We start from the raw sequence: 18,799 nt of genomic DNA on the forward strand, positions 1-18,799 counted from the left end.
CCAGAAGAAAAAGCTGTGTACTAACCTTGTATTATTTGCCAAACATTTTCTGACTGCATATATATTTATTTTAAACATATTATACAAGTAGCCTACATATATAATTGTTGCAATGTTGCCTGCCCCTGTGTGTATTTCAGTGTTATATGTTGCATGTTGTGTGTTAATGTTGGTGTGTAGTCATTGGTACACGGGATATAAATGGATCTGTGGAACACGAGTTGTTTAAAATGTATATTTGTATTTAGGCATGAGGATTGCACAGCACTTTGCATGCAGGTAAAATGTAATAACATGCGAGCATGGGGAATTGCACATTATTAATTCACGTGCAGTTGTACCGCGACTCCAACTGAATGATTGATTAGCAATCGAGTCTCTGTACAACTGCATAAAAACAGCATGTTTTCACTCACTCGGGGTTGTGTGTTCAGTGAGTGGAGAACGGGTGTGGAGAGGAGAGAATTAAAAACAGAAGTAAAAATAAATACGTGATTTCACTTGCCATGTTTGTCTGTTCGTTCGCTGTGTTAGTGTCTGTTTCGTTTAGTGTTAATTCTTTTTGTTTGTAAGTTTATTTTGGCCTCAAGTGCTGTGTCCTGTTTGGGTGTGCTGTTTTTGTTTAAATCTTTTGTTTATTATTATTTAATAAAACACTGATCGTCCCATTCCCTCAGTTTCACCCGCTACTTCCTGAGTCTATTTCTGGTCTGACGTCACCACTACAAGGCATCCTGGTCACATATGGTGTCAGAAACGGGACAACAGCGCCTCCAAGCGTCAGACCAGGAATACGGCAGGTGAACCTTTTTTTTTTTTTTTGCACAACAGGAGTGTTTTTTTGTGTTATTGGGGGAAAAAAAAAAGAAAAAATGGAAGACTGGAGAGATGGCTGCCAGGAACTGGAGGACCTCCTCAGTGGTCTAGAGGACCAAGGCTGGTGCCTTGCCTGTGGGGAGTTCGGGCACCCAGTGGTGCCCTGTCCCTACCAAGAGAAGGAGGAAGAGAGGGGGAAAGGTGAGAAGGAAGCAGAAGGAACCAAGGTGGTGCATCCTGGCATTGCCTATGGGCATGAGGACGAGGACTGCCCAGAGGAGAAGCCAGAGGATGAGGAGCCCAAACGTCCGATGCCTGAGTGGGAGGAGCCTGAGCATCCAATGCCCAGAAGGGGGGAGCACAGGCATCTACAGTCCACAAAGGGGGAGTCGGTGCGTCCACATCTCCAGAAGGGGAAGGCAGAGCATCCACAGCCCACGTCTCCACCAGCAGAGGGAGAATGTCTGCTGTTTCCACCACCAGCAGAAGAAGAATACCTGCTGGTTTTGCCCAAGAGGGAGAGCCGCACCAGTCCCCTGCAAGAGAGGGAGAGCTGCACCAGTCCCCTGCAAGAAAGGGAGAGCCGCACCAGTCCCCTGCAAGTGAAAGAGAGATGCACCAGTCCCCTGAAACAAGGGTAGAATACATGCCGCTCCCACCTCCGTTGCCAGAAGGCTATACACTGCACCCACATCCACCACTTCCACCGCCAGGAGCAGAACAGCAGGAGCTGCCACTGCCACCTCCACCGGCAGGAGCAGAGCAGCTGGAGCTGCCTTTATCTCCGCCACCTCCACCAGCAGAGGGTGAATGCCTGATGGGTCCCCGTCCACCAGCAGAGGGTGAATGCCTGCTGGGTCCCTTTCCACCAGCTGGGGATGAATGCCTGCTGGTATCACTTCCCCCACCATCACGAGGAGAGGAGCAGGAGTTGCCTCTCCCTGCACCAGAAGGATCAGGACTAGTTGCTGGTGGTCCTCCGCAGCCCTTGCATAGGCTGCTGAGGGAAGCACAGGGAAGAACGCCCAGCTGCAATGGCTGAGAAGAGGGCCAAAACCCGCACCCCAGCTTGTCCTGACTCCCTTCACATCATCGCCCAAGGATGCCTGCCTGGCATCGCCTGGGGTTGCCTGCCGCTCTGCATCGCCTGGGGTTGCCAGCCACTCCGCATCGCCTGGGGCTGGCAGCTCTGCTTCACCTGGGGTCGTGGGAACTGCTTCACCAGGGGTCACTGTCGGCTCTGCTTGGCCGCAGGGGTCAGTGTGGCCGGAGCCCCACCAGAGGGAGCTACCGGCTATGAAGAAGAGGGCAGAGGTCCAGAGATCACGTTCCCCTGCAGCAATTTCGCTGAAGGAATACTTGTGGCTGGAATTCCATAGGAGGGAGCTGCTGGCTGAGAAGGGGGGAAAGGTCAGGAGACCACCTTCCTCAGCAGCCTTTCCGCTGCTGGATGGAATTGCCCCAGCTGAAGAAGTCAGTCTGGGAGTTGTCAGTACCCCTGCTGACAGCTTCGCATTTGACAGCAATTCCGCTGCCAGTGGTACAGTGGGAGGAGAGACTCGCCCCACTGTGAGCACGTCTGCTGACAGCATGGCCAGTAGCAGCCTGGCTACTGGCAGCATTGCCGCTCATGAACCCCTTAAAGTCCTCATTCTTGGCCCGGGACTTTGAGCAAGACTTTTGGGATTTTAAGAGGGGGGGGGGGGGCATTGAGGCCATGTGTGCTAAGTACAAGGAGGGTGGGGGTATGTGGCAATGTTGCCTGCCCCTGAGTGTATTTCAGTGTTATATGTTGGGTGTTGTGTGTTAATGTTAGTGTATAGTCTTTGGTACACGGGATATAAATGGGTCTGTGGAACACGAGTGTTAAATAAGTATATTTGTATTTAGGCACGAGGATTGCACAGCACTTCACGTGCAAGTAAAATGTAATATGTAAGCACGGGGAATTGCAATTTATTAATTCGCGTGCAGTTGTACCGTGACTCCAATTGAATGATTGATTAGCAGTCGAGTCTCAGTACAGCTGCATAAAAGCAACATGTTTTCACTCACTCTGTGTTGTGTGTTCGGTGAGTGGAGAACAGGTGTGGAGAGGAGAGAATTAAAAATACAAGTAAAAGTCATTACGTGATTTTACTCACCATGTTTGTCTGTTCGTCTGCTGTGTCAGTGTCTGTTTCGTTTAGTGTTAATTCGTTTTGTTTGTATGTTTATTTTGGCCTCAGTTTATTTTGGCCGTGTCCTGTTTTGGTGTGCTGTTTTTGTTTAAATCTTTTGTTTATTATTATTTAATAAAACACTGCCCGTCCCTGTGCCTCAGTTTCACCTGCCACTTCCTGGGTCTATTTCTGGATTGACGTCACCACTGCAAGGCATCCTGGTCACAATAATATATACATGTTTTCCTACAGAACTGTAGCTTCAGCAATTCTGACAAACCCCTCCAGATAGGATAATAATTCAAAGAGGTTTGTCTTCCAGAACACATAGCTATTGTTGTTGTTTATTATTATTATTATTATTATTATTATTATTATTATTATTATTATTATTTCTTAGCAGCACTAACCAATTTTAAATTTTTTGGGCATCAGCATGGGTAAGGTTTCACAATACCGCCCTGTGAGGCGAGAGTGTATTAAATGGAATGTCCAGACAGTGATTTATGTGTACAGAAATAAAATAATTTATTTTTATTTTCTATACACAATAACAAAAAAATGAAATAACAAAAACTAAACAAAACAGCGTGAGGGAGGGAGTGCAGGGGTAAAAATCCAAAACAGATTGTGAGAACTCTTCCTTCCTGCACGCAGGAAATAAAAATGTACATTATAAATATCATATGGGAGATATTGAAATTGGAGAAGGAATCTATGAAAAAGACCTAGGAGTTTTTGTTGACTCAGAAATGTCTTCATCTAGACAATGTGGGGAAGCTATAAAAAAGGCTAACAAGATGCTCGGATACATTGTGAAAAGTGTTGAATTTAAATCAAGGGAAGTAATGTTAAAACTGTACAATGCACTAGTAAGACCTCATCTTGAATATTGTGTTCAGTTCTGGTCACCTCGCTATAAAAAAGATATTGTTGCTCTAGAAAGAGTGCAAAGAAGAGCGACCAGAATTATTCCGGGCTTAAAAGGCATGTCATATGCAGACAGGCTAAAAGAATTGAATCTGTTCAATCTTGAACAAAGAAGACTACGTGGCGACCTAATTCAAGCATTCAAAATTCTAAAAGGTATTGACAGTGTCGACCCAAGGGACTTTTTCAGCCTGAAAAAAGAAACAAGGACCAGGGGTCACAAATGGAGATTAGACAAAGGGGAATTCAGAACAGAAAATAGGAGACACTTTTTTACACAGAGAATTGTGAGGGTCTGGAATCAACTCCCCAGTAATGTTGTTGAAGCTGACACCCTGGGATCCTTCAAGAAGCTGCTTGATGAGATTTTGGGATCAATAAGCTACTAACAACCAAACAAGCAAGATGGGCCGAATGGCCTCCTCTCGTTTGTAAACTTTCTTATGTTCTTATGTTCTTAATCGTCTTCGTGGCGTACCGGAAATAAACAAAACAAAGACAGAAAAAATATTAGTCAAGATTTTCAAAAATCCCGCTGCTCCAAACTAGTCTCTCCCTCCACCCGTTACTCCGCCTATTTTACCTTCAGACCAACCCCGAACACAGTAGTACGTTCCCTTTAGTATGTAATGTCCCGCCTCTGTAGTCAGGGGAACACCAATCCCCAACCGACAAGTGTCCTTATCCTTCACTTGACTCCAGTGGCTGGAATTTACATACTCATACTTCTGCCCCTCACCAAGGTGCCGCCCCTCAAAAAGATGACTTTTGCCATGGTCACGAGATCTTGGTAAGGGAAGTCCCAAGTTGGTTTGATGCCATCTACTGTCGGGAGGCTGAATCACAGACCGAAACCCCTTTGACTCATCACACGCCCCCAAATATTTTTTTGACTTTAAAATGATCAGATTGTTAGATTTGCTGATGGTTATGCAGAAAGTTTAAAGGGTATGAAATGTATTAAAAAAAAATTGTAGGTGAAAAATAATTTGGACAAGCCTCAAAATGCATGCCGCTTGTCCTTACAAAAACTTGTAAACAATGAAATCTACTAAAAAAAATGGAATACAATCTAAACTTTACAATTAAAATAATTATATTTTATGAGATTGATATTACATTTTGAGAAATTGTATTGTTAATATGACAGTGTGACAATTTGGCCGGTGATTGTGAACTGGTGTAGAGGTGATGCAGTGCAGAAGAAATCAAAAACAATTGTAATCCGGTAGGAAACTGGGGTTTTAATTATAATCCAGGTCTGCTGACCAAAAAGAAAAATGCTCCAGCAATACACAACAATGTGTAATACGCGGAGCCAAACAAACGGGTTTACAGTCCCAAACAATAAACGTTGTCCCGGGTGCATGTAGTAGTGCTCGTGGTGGGTGATAACAGGTTATTTGGTGACAGTTCATGCAGTGCAGATCTGGCTGTGCTGGCCCAAAAGCGACAGCTCCGGAACGTGTTTAGCCATCTGGTAATACAATAAACAAGACAATTACTGACACTCAAAACAAACAAACACTCACAAATATTCTTCGGCAGTTCCTACTGCAGCTCTCAGTCTTTCCAGGTTTGCGTATATAACCCAAGCAAAGGAAAAGATTAGCGTTTCTTTGGCCCTTTTTATGCTACCCCGCATAATCCCTTGGTAAATGATTCCAGCTGCATCTATAGCTTGCAGCTGCTACCCCGTTTACCTTCCGGATCAATACGTTCCTGTAACAGAGTCTCGCTTCCATCCAGGCTGACCGACTTCCCGACTTCGGAAACAAACTGTCAGGCCAGCCCGTCCGGATACCTTTTTTTCCTTTCTGCTATTTAGCACCCTCACAGGTTGAGAGGGAGATTTACAATCAGAACTCATTGTATTACTGTCACAGACAGGTTTCATTGTCTTTTGCAATTTGTAGTGACTTTATAGCTCTGTAAACATAAAACCACCCAAACATGTTTAAATATTTTAAGACAGACAGGTAGTGGACACAAATTTCTATTAAAAAATATTCTATTTTGCAACTGATGGCTACTGGGATAGTGTTACATCTATTTAAAAAATGCTGCATTCATGATTCGCACATGCTGTCCTCAAAGGGGATGAACCCGATCATGCTCTGTTGCCCACCCTAACAACTTAGTCTACTAAATAACAGTATTTACATACGTTAATAATATAAAATTGATCTAGTCAAAATGTTTAGTACAGTATGTTTTTATAATACTGGTAGGCTACCCCATTTGCTCACATTTCTAACTACATAATTTTCTTATTATCAAGCTTCCAAGCCAAAAGCAGGGAAGCCTATCGTTATTGTTAAAGGTTTTTTTTTCTTATCATTTTTTTTCTTCCCAAAACTTTAAACTGCTGCTGCTTCGAAACTGTGTGACTGATCAGGTTATGACTTGGCAGGAAACAAGCTGGATACATTGGCATCCCTGCAATTGGCGCCGTGACACATTTTTCGATAAAACCTTTCAACATCTTTTTCTTGGGAACCGGTGAAGCGATTGATCTGAAACTTGGCATATATCATGAGCATCCAAACCCGCATCAAGTTAGTGAAGCAGAAGTTGCTCCAACAAACTCCAAACTTGGTAGTTATCGTCCCAGTAACAATGAGATACAAATTTGTAAAAATGGTGATGTTTTAGAAAACAAGATAGCCACGACTTATCGGTTTACATTTGAAATTTAAACCTGCGTCAGTTGACAAACGATTTACTTGATTAACTCCAAACCCCATAAGCATCTTCCCTGATACTGTTTCAATACAACTGACTTTTAAAAAATTATGTTGACCAGAAACAAAAATGGCCATAAGACGCATTTCTTCTTGAAACCTCATGAAATCTTCTTCTTGGGAACCGGTGAAGCGATTGATCTGACACTTGGCATATATCATCAGCATCCAAACCCACATCAAGTTTGCGAAGCAGAAGTTTCTGTGATAAATTTTAATGTCAAAATGGCTTCCACAAATCTTATTGAAATGCGCCCTTAACAGCACACTGCTGCTATTTGAACATCATTTGACCAACAGACTACAAACTTGGTAGTCATCGTTCCGGTGACAGCGGAATACAAATATGTCAAAATGGTTATGTTTCATGAAACAATATGGCTGCCACTCCTACATTTTTTTCTTATATTTAAAACTGCTTCAGTTTAAAATGGTTCACTTGATTAACTCCAAAATTGAAAACCATCATGCCTGTGTCGGTAAAAGTTACATTTTCAAAAATGGCATTTGTGCGTTAAACAACATAGCCACCTGATGAATTTTTGAAAAAACTGAAAATCTTCTTCTGTTGAACTGTTGAAGTTGCTGATTTTAAACTTGGCATATTGAGAACTAAACATGCTTAGATGGGTACTGATACTGAGGCTTGGGAGCCGTAAAACTGCCTGGCAGTTCTAGTTATTATTATTATTATTATTTATTATTATTATTATTATTATTATACTGCACTAATGTATAACAGGTTTTGCTGTCTTGTACGATTTGTAGCACCTTTAGAGCTCTGTTAAACATAAAACCACACAAACATACTTAAATATTTAATGTAGAAGACAAAGTGTATAATTAAAACATGTGTGTATATAATATATATCTATATATATATATATATATATATATATATATATATATATATATATATATATATATAAAAAATACAAATTGTAATTTACATTTTAAATAGTGAGCAGATAGGTTTGTTGATTAATGGAGTAGTTCCTTGGGATAACAAAACCCTGAGCTCATGTCATGAGATTTCACACAAACGCTAGATGCTCAGTGTTTGGTACTTGAGTTGAGTTAAAATTTCCAAAATTAGTTGATAAGAATCTGTATAAATAGCCATTCAAAAAAGACATGATTTTAATTAACGCAAGAACAGCAAGATACGACCATGCCCTGCTTGAGCAATGAAGATCTCCTGGTTGCTATCGGCATGGTTGAAGGCAGGCTTTCTGTGAGAGAAGTTGTGTGGAGAATGAGATGAACAGTTTCAATAGTCAACAGACTACTCCAGAGAAACCAGGAAACCGGCTCTGTGAGGGACAGGCTGTGTCCTGGAAGGCAGAGGGTCACCACACAGATCCAGTACCATTATGCTGACTGATCCAGCTATGTAATCATTTTCAGACTGCAGTGGCTACAGCGCGAGAAATTCCAGAAGGAAATAACCCGCGCATCAGAAGAATAACTGTAGCTCGGAGACCATTCAGGGGTAATGTGCTGACAGCTTAGAGACAAAATACCCATCTTCATGTGGGCCAGAGAACATCGGAGGTGGCGGCAGAGAGAGTTGTGGAGTGTTTAATTCACCGATGAATGCCGTTTTGCCTTTGACAGATCTGATGGAAGACAACTATTATTGCTATTACCTCCATCTCTAATCACGTTCTCCACTCACCGAACACACAACCCCAAGTGGGTGCAAACATGCAGCTTTTATGCAGCTGTACTGTGACTCGATTGCTAATCAATCATTCAATTGGAGTTGCGGTACTACTGCACGTGAATTAATAAAGTGCAATTCTCCGTGCTCACATATTATTATGTTTTACTTGCACGTGAAGTGCTGTGCAATCCCTGTGCCTAATTACAGATATACATTTTAAACACTTGTGTTACACAGACCTGTTTATATCCCGTGTACCAATAACTATACACCAACATGAACTTTGCCCCATATACCCCCCCCCCCCCCCCCCCCCCCCCCCCCCCCCCCCTTGTGCAAAGCACATATGGCCTCAATGGCCACCTCCCCCCTTAAAATCCCAAAAGTCTCGCTCAAACTCCTGGGCCAAGAACAGGGACTTTAAGGGGTTGATTGGTGGCAATGTTGCCAGTAGCCAGGCTGCTACTGACCATGCTGTCAGCAGACGTGCTGACAGTGGGGCGAATCTCTCCTCCCGCTGTACCACTGGCAGTGGAAATGCTGCCAATGGTGTGGCTGTCAGCAAATGTGCTGACAGCTCCCAGACTGACTCCAGACCTCCCCCAAGATCTCCGGCAGCGAAACTGCTGCGGGGGAAGATGGTCTCCGGATCTCTCCCTCCTTTATAACTGGCAGCTCCCTCTGGAGGGACTCCAGCCCCCAGAACTCCTGCAGCGAAATTGGTGCGGGGAAAGGTGGTCTCCTGACCACTCTCCCCTTTTTCATAGCCGGCAGCTCCCTCTGGTGGGGCTCCAGGCACATTGACCCCTGCGGCCAAGCAGAGCTGACTGCAACCCCTGGCGAAGCAGTTCCAGCAACCCCAGGCAATGCGGAGCAACAGGCAACCCCAGGCAATGCCAGGCAGGCATCCTTGGGCGAAGCGAGGCAGGCATCCTTGGGTGGAGCAAGGTAGAGAGTCAGGACAAGCTGGGGTGCGGGTGTTGGCCCTCTTATCGGCCACTGCGGTCGGGCGTTTCTTCCCCATGCTTCCCTCAGCAGCCTATACAAGGGCTGCTGAGGACCGCCAGCATCTATTCCTGGTCCTTCTGGTGCAGGGAGAGGCAGCTCCTGCTCCTCTCCCCCTGATGGTGATGGAGGCAGAGGCAGCTCCTCTCCTCATGATGGTGGGGGAAGTGATACCAGCAGGCATTCATCCTCTGCTGGTGCGGGAAGTGATACCAGCAGGCATTCACCCTCTGCTGGTGGACAGGGACCCAGCAGGCATTCACCCTTTGCTGATGTAGGTAGCGGAGGCAGCTCCTGCTGCTCTGCTCCTGCTGATTGAGGTGGCGGAGGTGTGTAATCTCCTGCCAGTGAAGGTTGCGGAGGAAGAGGAAGCTCCTGCTGCTCTGCTCCTGCCGATGGAGGTGGCGGAGGTATGTAGTCTCCTGTTGGCGAAGGTAGCAGAGTGCGAGGCAGCTCCTGCTGCTCTGCTCCTCCCGATAGAGGTGGCGGAGGCATGTAGTCTCCTGGTGGCTGAGGTGGGAGCGGCGTGTTGTCTACCCTTATTACAGGGGACTGGTGCGGCTCTCCCTCACTTGCAAGGGACTGGTGTGGCTCTCCCTCACTTGCAGGGGAAGGTGATGGAGGCAGAGGAAGCACCTTCTCCTCTCCTCCAGGTGGTGACAGTAGGGGAAGTGATATCAGCAGACACTCACCCTCTGCGGGTGGAGATGGGAACAGCTCCCTCTCAGGCTTTGGATCCCCGCGGTCTCCCCGTCTGGGCGCTGGACTCTCATGGTCCCACCGCCTGGGTGCTGGAGACCCTGCTACCTGGGCTACTGTTCTGTTTATATCTGCCTCCAGGTAACAGAGGACCAACTCCACACCTTCCTCCAGGGAGTTTGGGGTGTGTTCCCTCTCATATGCCTCCCATCGTTCCTTGTCCATCAGCCACGTGACCCCAGGTGGCTATGGGCATGGACTGGGCCTCCAGCCCTGCATTGTCCTGGATCCAGTCCCTTCTGACATTTTTTTTTTTAAACAAGAAATTGCGGTTACTGCTCTCGACAGCGTCTAAGACGCTGGTAATCCCACGGTGACACCACACGTCACAAAGACGGCCAGAGTGGGTGACGTCAGACCAGAAACAGGAAATAAACGACAGAGGGAGGTGGAGTTTGGTGGAGCTGAGCGAATGGTTTTGCTCAGCATTAAATAAATGAACAGACAGCCAGAAAATAAATGGTTGTAACAAACACAAAAACACAGGACAAGGCACATTCGCCAAAACAAAAAAAGACAAACAAAATGGACTAATACCACACAAAACACGGAGAGCAGATATTTTAACTTTACTATTCTTCTTCTTATTATTTATTACCTCTGTCTCCAATCCCATTCTCTACTCACCGAACACCCAACCCAGTGGGTGAAAACATGTAGCTTTTATGCAGCTGTACTGAGACTCTATTGATTCATTCAATTGGAGTCGCTGTACAACTGCACGTGAATTAATAAAGTGCAATTCCCTGTGCTCACATATTATTACTTTTTACTTGCACGTGAAGTGCTGTGCAATCCTCGTGCCTAAATACAAATATACATTTTAAACACTCGTGTTACACAGATCCGTTTATATCCCATGTACCAATGACTATACACCAACATTAACACACAACAAAAAATACACACAGGGGCAGGCACTTTGCCACAGAGAGGTGTAATTGAATCATACTAAATGCTTGTTAGCCTTTGGTACATCCACTGCCTCAGTACGACAAATGGCAAATAGCTTCCTTCATTTCCTTTTGACTTCATTCAAAATGTGACGGAGCAAAAAAATCTAATACGTTTAGTGGTGTACAGCATCAGTACTTACATTTCTGAGGAATGAAATCAGTAGATTGCAAGTGACAGGATGACACATCTGCCTCCAAGAGGAATGGGTAGTGGAAAAAAGAAAGGATGAATAAGATTTGGTAAAAATATGTAGCTGCTGAAGCAGAACATTAGCAATTACATTTCATGTCATCAGAAATAACTATTTCAGCAAAGATCTTAGTTTAATGTTGGAGAGTGAGACTGTAAATCAGCCTTACACCTGTGTTCAATCAAGCACACAGATTATATGATGCTAAACACCTTGTTTAAAAATGTAGCCACTGCAGTGATAAACAAGATGGCTGACATCTGTTATAAACGTATTCAAAAGCAATTTATTTTATGACCCATATGCTGACCTTAGCTGAAAATAACACATCTGCACCAAATCATATTGCAGCTATATGTCAGTCTACAGAGGTTTATTTAGTTCCAGTAGCTGAGAACAACATACCTTTTTAATCAAGGGATAAGTGACAGGGTCAGTAGGTCATAAAATGTTTAGCTACATTCATGGAATGAGATTACCTTGAGAATTCCTCAAGTATACATGCACTTATACACTCTATATTTTGTAATACCCCTGTTTCAGCATCAGTGAATTGTCAAATACGCAGAAATTAGCTGTACAAAATTTGTTTAGTTTTTTGTAATGATTTTTATGTCAAATAAAAGCTATGCATTATGTTAATAGTTTACATTATTTATCACATTTGTTTTTCTCATACTTTTTTTAACGTTTTGAGAGAATGTCTTTGAAAAGTTGAATACCAAACCTTATTCAATTCAACAAAACATTAAAAAAATCAGTCTTTAAATGAAGTTTTATCAACAAGGATAACTGTGTAGTATGAAGGAACTTAAAGATGCAAATATTGTCAAGTTGTTTTCAAGTTCTAAAGCCAACATTTGGAAATGCTCATCTCTTTTTGCTATTCAACTGCAACCATACAAATAAGCCATCTGTTCAAACATTCTGCTGGAATAATCTTTTAAACCCCTTTGGTTTAATTTACCATCATGATGTCATATATATATATATACAGCTCTGGAAAAAATTAATTGTCATTTAGAGCATTTATTTGTAGAAAATGACAACTGGTCAAAATAACAAAAAAGATGCAGTGTTGTCAGACCTCGAATAATGCAAAGAAAAGAAGTTCATATTCATTTTGGAACAACACAATACTAATGTTTTAACTTAGGAAGAGTTCAGAAATCAATATTTGGTGGAATAACCCTGATTTTCAAGCATAGCTTTCATGTGTCTTGGCATGCTCTCCAGCAGTCTTTCACATTGATGTTGGGTGACTTTATACCACTCCTGGCGCAAAAATTCAAGCAGCTCGGCTTTGTTTGATGGCTTGTGACCATCCATCTTCCTCTTGATCACATTGCAGAGGTTTTCCATGGGGTTCAGGTCTGGAGATTGGGCTGGCCATGACAGGGTCTTGATCTGGTGGTCCTCCATCCACACCTTGATTGACCTGGCTGTGTGGCATGGAGCATTGTCCTGCTGGAAAAACCAATCCTCAGAGTTGGGGAACATTGTCAGAGCAGAAGGAAGCAATTTTTCTTCCAGGACAACCTTGTACTTGGCTTGATTCATGCGTCCTTCACAAAGACAAATCTACCCGATTCCAGCCTTGCTGAAGCACCCCCAGATGAGTCCAATTTTCAGCTTTGCCCAACACCTGGTCATCTACTAGTTAGAAGGAGACCTGGAGAAGCCTACAAGCCACAGTGTCTCACACCCACTGTGAAATGTGGTGGAGGATTGGTGATGATCTGGGGGTGCTTCAGCAAGGCTGGAATCGGGCAGCTTTGGCATGAATGAAGCCAAGTACAAGGTTGTCCTGGAAGAAAACTTGCTTCCTTCTGCTCTGACAATGTTCCCCCAACTCTGAGGATTGGTTTTTCCAGCAGGAGAATGCTCCATGCCACACAGCCAGGTCAATCAAGGTGTGGATGGAGGACCACCAGATCAAGACCCTGTCATGGCCTGCCCAATCTCCAGACCTGAACCCCATTGAAAACCTCTGGAATGTGATCAAGAGGAAGATGGATGGTCACAAGCCATCAAACAAAGCCGAGCTGCTTGAATTTTTGCGCCAGGAGTGGCATAAAGTCACCCAACATCAATGTGAAAGACTGGTGGAGAGCATGCCAAGACGCATGAAAGCTGTGCTTGAAAATCAGGGTTATTCCACCAAATATTGATTTCTGAACTCTTCCTAAGTTAAAACATTAGTATTGTGTTGTTTAAAAATGAATATGAACTTATTTTCTTTGCATTATTCGAGGTCTGACAACACTGCATCTTTTTTGTTATTTTGACCAGTTGTCATTTTCTGCAAATAAATGCTCTAAATGACAATATTTTTATTTGAAATTTGGGAGAAATGTTGTCAGTAGAATAAAACAAAAATGTTCATTTTACCCAAACACATACCTATAAATAGTAAAACCAGAGAAACTGATAATTTTGCAGTGGTCTCTTAATTTTTTCCACAGCTGTATATATATATATATATATATATATATATATATATATATATATATATATATATATATATATATATATATCAGAATATTAATTGAATTGCACACAATAAAAGTTATATTAACATGAAGATGTAAAAAAAAAGTTTAACAATGTGATTCAAAACAGTAGAAATTATGTATATCATTAATAAACCAGAAGGACTGACACTGGAATAATTGTCATTTCGTTAAAAGAGATAAATAGTCCCCCCTACAAGGACATTGAGGGATTTTCTAATTAGCAAAGGTATTGCGCTATTATTGACTTATTCAAAGCAAATGTATTATAAAAGATGAGGTCTTCTATACTCAAAAAGAATTGCTCTGTGTACCAGACGAACATCTTGGTGGCATTGTACCAGTCATACCAGCATGTATAGCCTAACACGATAAATCCTCAATACAATACCATACCCTAGAGTGCTTTTCATCTTTATTTCCAAGGTCCACGTCCATTGTGAAATACACAGATAACAGACTGTTTACTTAAAGTATAATATATACAGCAGTACATGCATTTGTGTACATGTAACAAAATAATAACAGTATATGTTAGTATACTTAATATGTATGGCCATCATCTTACATATTTCTATATGAACCACTCACACATTATGGTTAAGGTGAATTAGATTTTTTTTCTTACGCTTTTAGCACAGAACATTTATAGACTATTCCTCCACTCCTGCAGCACTTTCTGTTTCCCACAGGGATGTCATAAGTTGACATCCTGTCTGTCATTTTACTAATGCTGGGGGTGTCACAAGGTGCTCCAGGTAGTTGTTATGCAATTGCATTTACATTCTTTGATGCTATGCCTTCAATAAATGCTTAAAACACTGTAAGCTTTTTTTTTTTTTGGTCTGAAATGTCATTGAAAATATGTAACCAAAGGACACCTGTCTACTGTAGGCAATGTCTTCTGAGTTTGGTATTTTTACTTAATGTTTTTGCTCAGTTCACTGTTAAGTCATAGGCAATAGCAGGTAATATGGTGCATTTAGGTCATACGAGGCAATGTGTTCAATTTAAAATGAATATTTATAAGTATGCAATATCTGGTTACTGAGGTGAAGGGTTTTGTTAAACATGCACACATATAAATATTCACTTTGATGAAACACCAGCAGGTCTTAATACTGCTGCCCAAAAACTAAAGTGTAGAGGAGGCTTTAGTGAAAACGAAATTAAAATTTAGGCTTTGAATACATTAAAGGACTTTGATGATTCTTTAGAAAGCTATGAAGGCATTCCCTTATTTTGAAAACACTGTGTGAAATACATTTACTTACATTATTGCTTTTCAGTTATGAAGAAATTACATTATGATAAGCCTGGTGTAGCCAGCTGCTTAACTTTATTGTGTACTGTGAATCTAATCAAGCGCTTTGTAAAGCAGAATTAATTAATTGAAAATTACAGGGATTTCTTGACAAATATCTCATTAATCATATGGCTTTTCCTTGACTTTTTATTCATTAAGGTGTTTTCTATAGGTACAGCTATATTTTACCAAGAAAGAATGCATTAGTATATTGTTCAAAAACACAGACCAATGAACTATACAAAGCTGAATCATACATACAAATCACTAATAAAGGTTACGGCAGTGGGGGCTGAATTAGCATAGGAAGCTATCAGTGGAAAAAAAGGTCACAAAGCTCAGTAATGAAAAGGTGAAAAACAGTGAAAACACAACACATTTTTTTGTTGCTATTATCATCAGTAATAAAAACTGGCTATAAAAGGAAGTATTTAAATGAAATAATGAAGTTCGTAATTTGTTCATATGATAGCTCTGAACAGAAATCTTATGAGGAATATCCATGAGGAGGCTATGTGGGTTGGTGGTTAAAGAAAAGGCATTACAACCAGGAGGTCCCGGGTTCAAATCCCAGCCACCTTACTGTGGGACTCTGAGAAAGTCACTGAACCTCCTTGTGCTCCGTCTTTCAGGTGAGACGCTGTTGTAAGTGACTCTGCAGTTGATGCATAGTTCACACACCATAGTCTCTGTAAGTTTCCTTGGATACAGGTGTCTGCTAAACAATACAAAATAATAATGTGGAATTGTGTCACTTTAGCAGCATGCTGAATATATTTACTAGGTCTGTAACATCCATGTTTTGAGTGATGTACGGATTAAATCTGAAATCTGATTAAACGAAGTAAGCAGTGGTGTCATTATAGACTTGAAGCTGCTTCACTCTTTTGTCAGGCTATATTAAGTGAGTAATACTTATGGCTTGGTTTGGTGGATGAATCCATAGATAGGAAGGGGGACTAGGTAGGCGAATTAAACTGAATGAGTTGTCTGATGCAGCATAACGTGTTACACAGTATTTAAGGACATCATTTCAGATGGCATCAAACCAATTATATTGTGGTATACATAGATACTATTGACAGAGTAATAAGTACCATATTCCTATAAATTTAAGATGCACTTGTTTAACCATTTTCTGCTTCTCAAAAATAGCCTGCGTCTTAAATTCAAATAAAATATAGTGATGCGTGTATTAAAATCACCAACAAAAGATGTGACTGCCCGAGTACACAGACAGCAACCTGACTGACTCCTGACAAAAGACAAACCAAAACGTTACTGCCAAATCTTGAATCATCCATGACATAACAGTCATTATCTTCCTGAAGAATTCAAAGATAAGTTTTTACAATTTCAGCATTTCTAACAAGCAGTACCAGCTTGGACAGATCGAAAATGCTGACAGTTCATAAATTGGGAGAAAAAAATGTGTGAGTAATATCCATATGCATATGTTATGTTCTGTTAGTTAATGTTGCGGATAGCGTTCTGACTGTTGTGTTTGGAATGCGATCAATGCTGTTGTGGTTGCTGGGTTACATGTTGCCTGATGGTGTGGAGTGTTGTGTCATGCTTGCTGTTGCCAGGATGCGTGATTTCGTAAGTGAGTTAGTCACTATAAACGACATTTTAAGTACTATACAGTATGCAGCACAATAAATAAACTCTGTAGTTAATCTATGTCAACACGTGTCAATTTTGAATGATACAGCAGCTTATTTGAGGTTGTATCTTTGTAAATGCATGTTTATTTGATGTTTTATTTTTTCCTCAAATTGAGGGTGAAATTTGGTCTGCTTCTTAAATTCAAAGGAATATGGTATTAGCTTTCCTGCAGGAAAATAAACACTACCTGATTTCACAACAGCTCCTCCAATATCCCTTAAGTCACAACTTACCAAAGCGATCCGCAAGTTCAAAGGTCACTAAGGAAATGTAGTACCTGTATAAACTAAAAGTTGTGTTAAGGGATGTATAGGCTGTGTACTAGACAGTGCTTTCAAAATTACCCAGTGTCCTTTTTTTCAGAATGGCTACCCTGTTCCAGAATCCATGTTCCAACATTGGCCTACTTCTACTTTGAAGTGGTAGAAACCACTGTCTGCCCACTAACACCGTGATTTAATAGCTTAGCATATTCGTAATTCTATAACTGAGATAGCAGCCTGTCCTGGTGGCTGCCCAGATTGTTCCGCTGTAAATGATGCTCCCCCCGAATAAACGCCGCTCTCAATAATGAAACATGTACATTTTTTTTTTCCCAACCCCAGCTCAAATAAACACAGCAGCACTTAATAAAGAAACATATACAAAACACAGTATGGCAAAACATTGGAATAAACATCAATAAAATGTATTTAAAAGAATGCAATTACACACTGGAGCATACCAGTATTTTAAAGTAAAGTTTATGGAACTCAAACAAAAAAAAAGAATACAGTAGGAACACAGCACTACTGATGCAGCAGATGACTACGTCGTCGTATATATAATATATATATATATATATAATATATATATATATATATATATATATATATATATATATATATATATATATATATATATATATAAAAAATTAAAAAAAAAAAAAAATACATTTTAGTTGTAATGCAGGAGCTGTATGATTATTATTTTAGTTTCTTTAATGCATTTCTGTTTTGGTTGTATGCACTGTATTTTGGCTTATACGATAATAAGAGATGCTGCAGAATCCTGATCCAGACAGGAAGTTCAGCGAGTGGGGGGTGTGCTGTTTTGGAGTGTCAAGCAGAAGCTAGGGTTAGCCACGAGATCAACTCGTCTTCCTCAGTGAAGCCCTGTCTGGACCAGGAGACAGTGAGTGTTTAGTTGTCTATATTAAAGAGTTCAGCCCTGCGACTCTTAAAAACTTCTAGAAGAAAAGAAAGGGAAAATAAACCTACCTCCTTAGAGTCAAATTGACATTTCTCTCTTGTTATTTATTATTTCCCTCTTCATGCTACACTGGTATGTGTCCTCATCTAGTCAAACACTGATCTGATCTGCGAGCTCAACAGCTTTCAGTTTAAAGTTGTACACCTTCTTCACCATTCTGATCAAATTGTATCCACAGAAATAAACTTCAATATACGCCTCCCTCAAATACCACAGTAGTACAGTACTTCTAATTACCGCCACCCTTGAATAAGCGCCACAACTGTTTTTAGCAATTTAAAATAAACGCCGCAGCGTTAATTCAGAGTAATGCGGTATTTACATTACTGTGGGATGATTTAAGTAAATTATTAGGAGCCTTTGTAATAGTCACTAAAAAGGATGAGGTCACCCACATCTTATCAAACCAGGTCCATAAATGTCAATAAACACCACTGAGGCAATCATGCTTACCTCTAAATAAACCTTATTTAACGTCCCTGACTAAGTCAAAGGTTCGCAAACCTGGCATGAGGTAATGTCAGGACTTATTTAATTGTGTTGGGAAAGAGAAGGGAAAGTAACTGTTATTTATAGAAGGGATTAAAGGATAAAGTTATGTTATAGAAGGGATTGACCCTGAAAGAGGCAGTACAGTAACAGTTTGAATCTGTTCTGTTGTTGCTCTAAATGTCAGACTAATCTTGAAGAAGTAGCCCTTCTACTTAAGGTTAACCCTTTAGGCAAGGATATGGTAAATCATTTACAAACATACTCAATATTTATTCAAATCTTAAATTATGTTTGTACTTTACATGCATCTCTTTATATTTATTTATGAGCAATTTCAACA

The sequence above is a fragment of the Polyodon spathula genome, chromosome 2, assembly GCF_017654505.1.
Source record: "Polyodon spathula isolate WHYD16114869_AA chromosome 2, ASM1765450v1, whole genome shotgun sequence".
NCBI classification, from domain to species: domain Eukaryota; kingdom Metazoa; phylum Chordata; class Actinopteri; order Acipenseriformes; family Polyodontidae; genus Polyodon; species Polyodon spathula.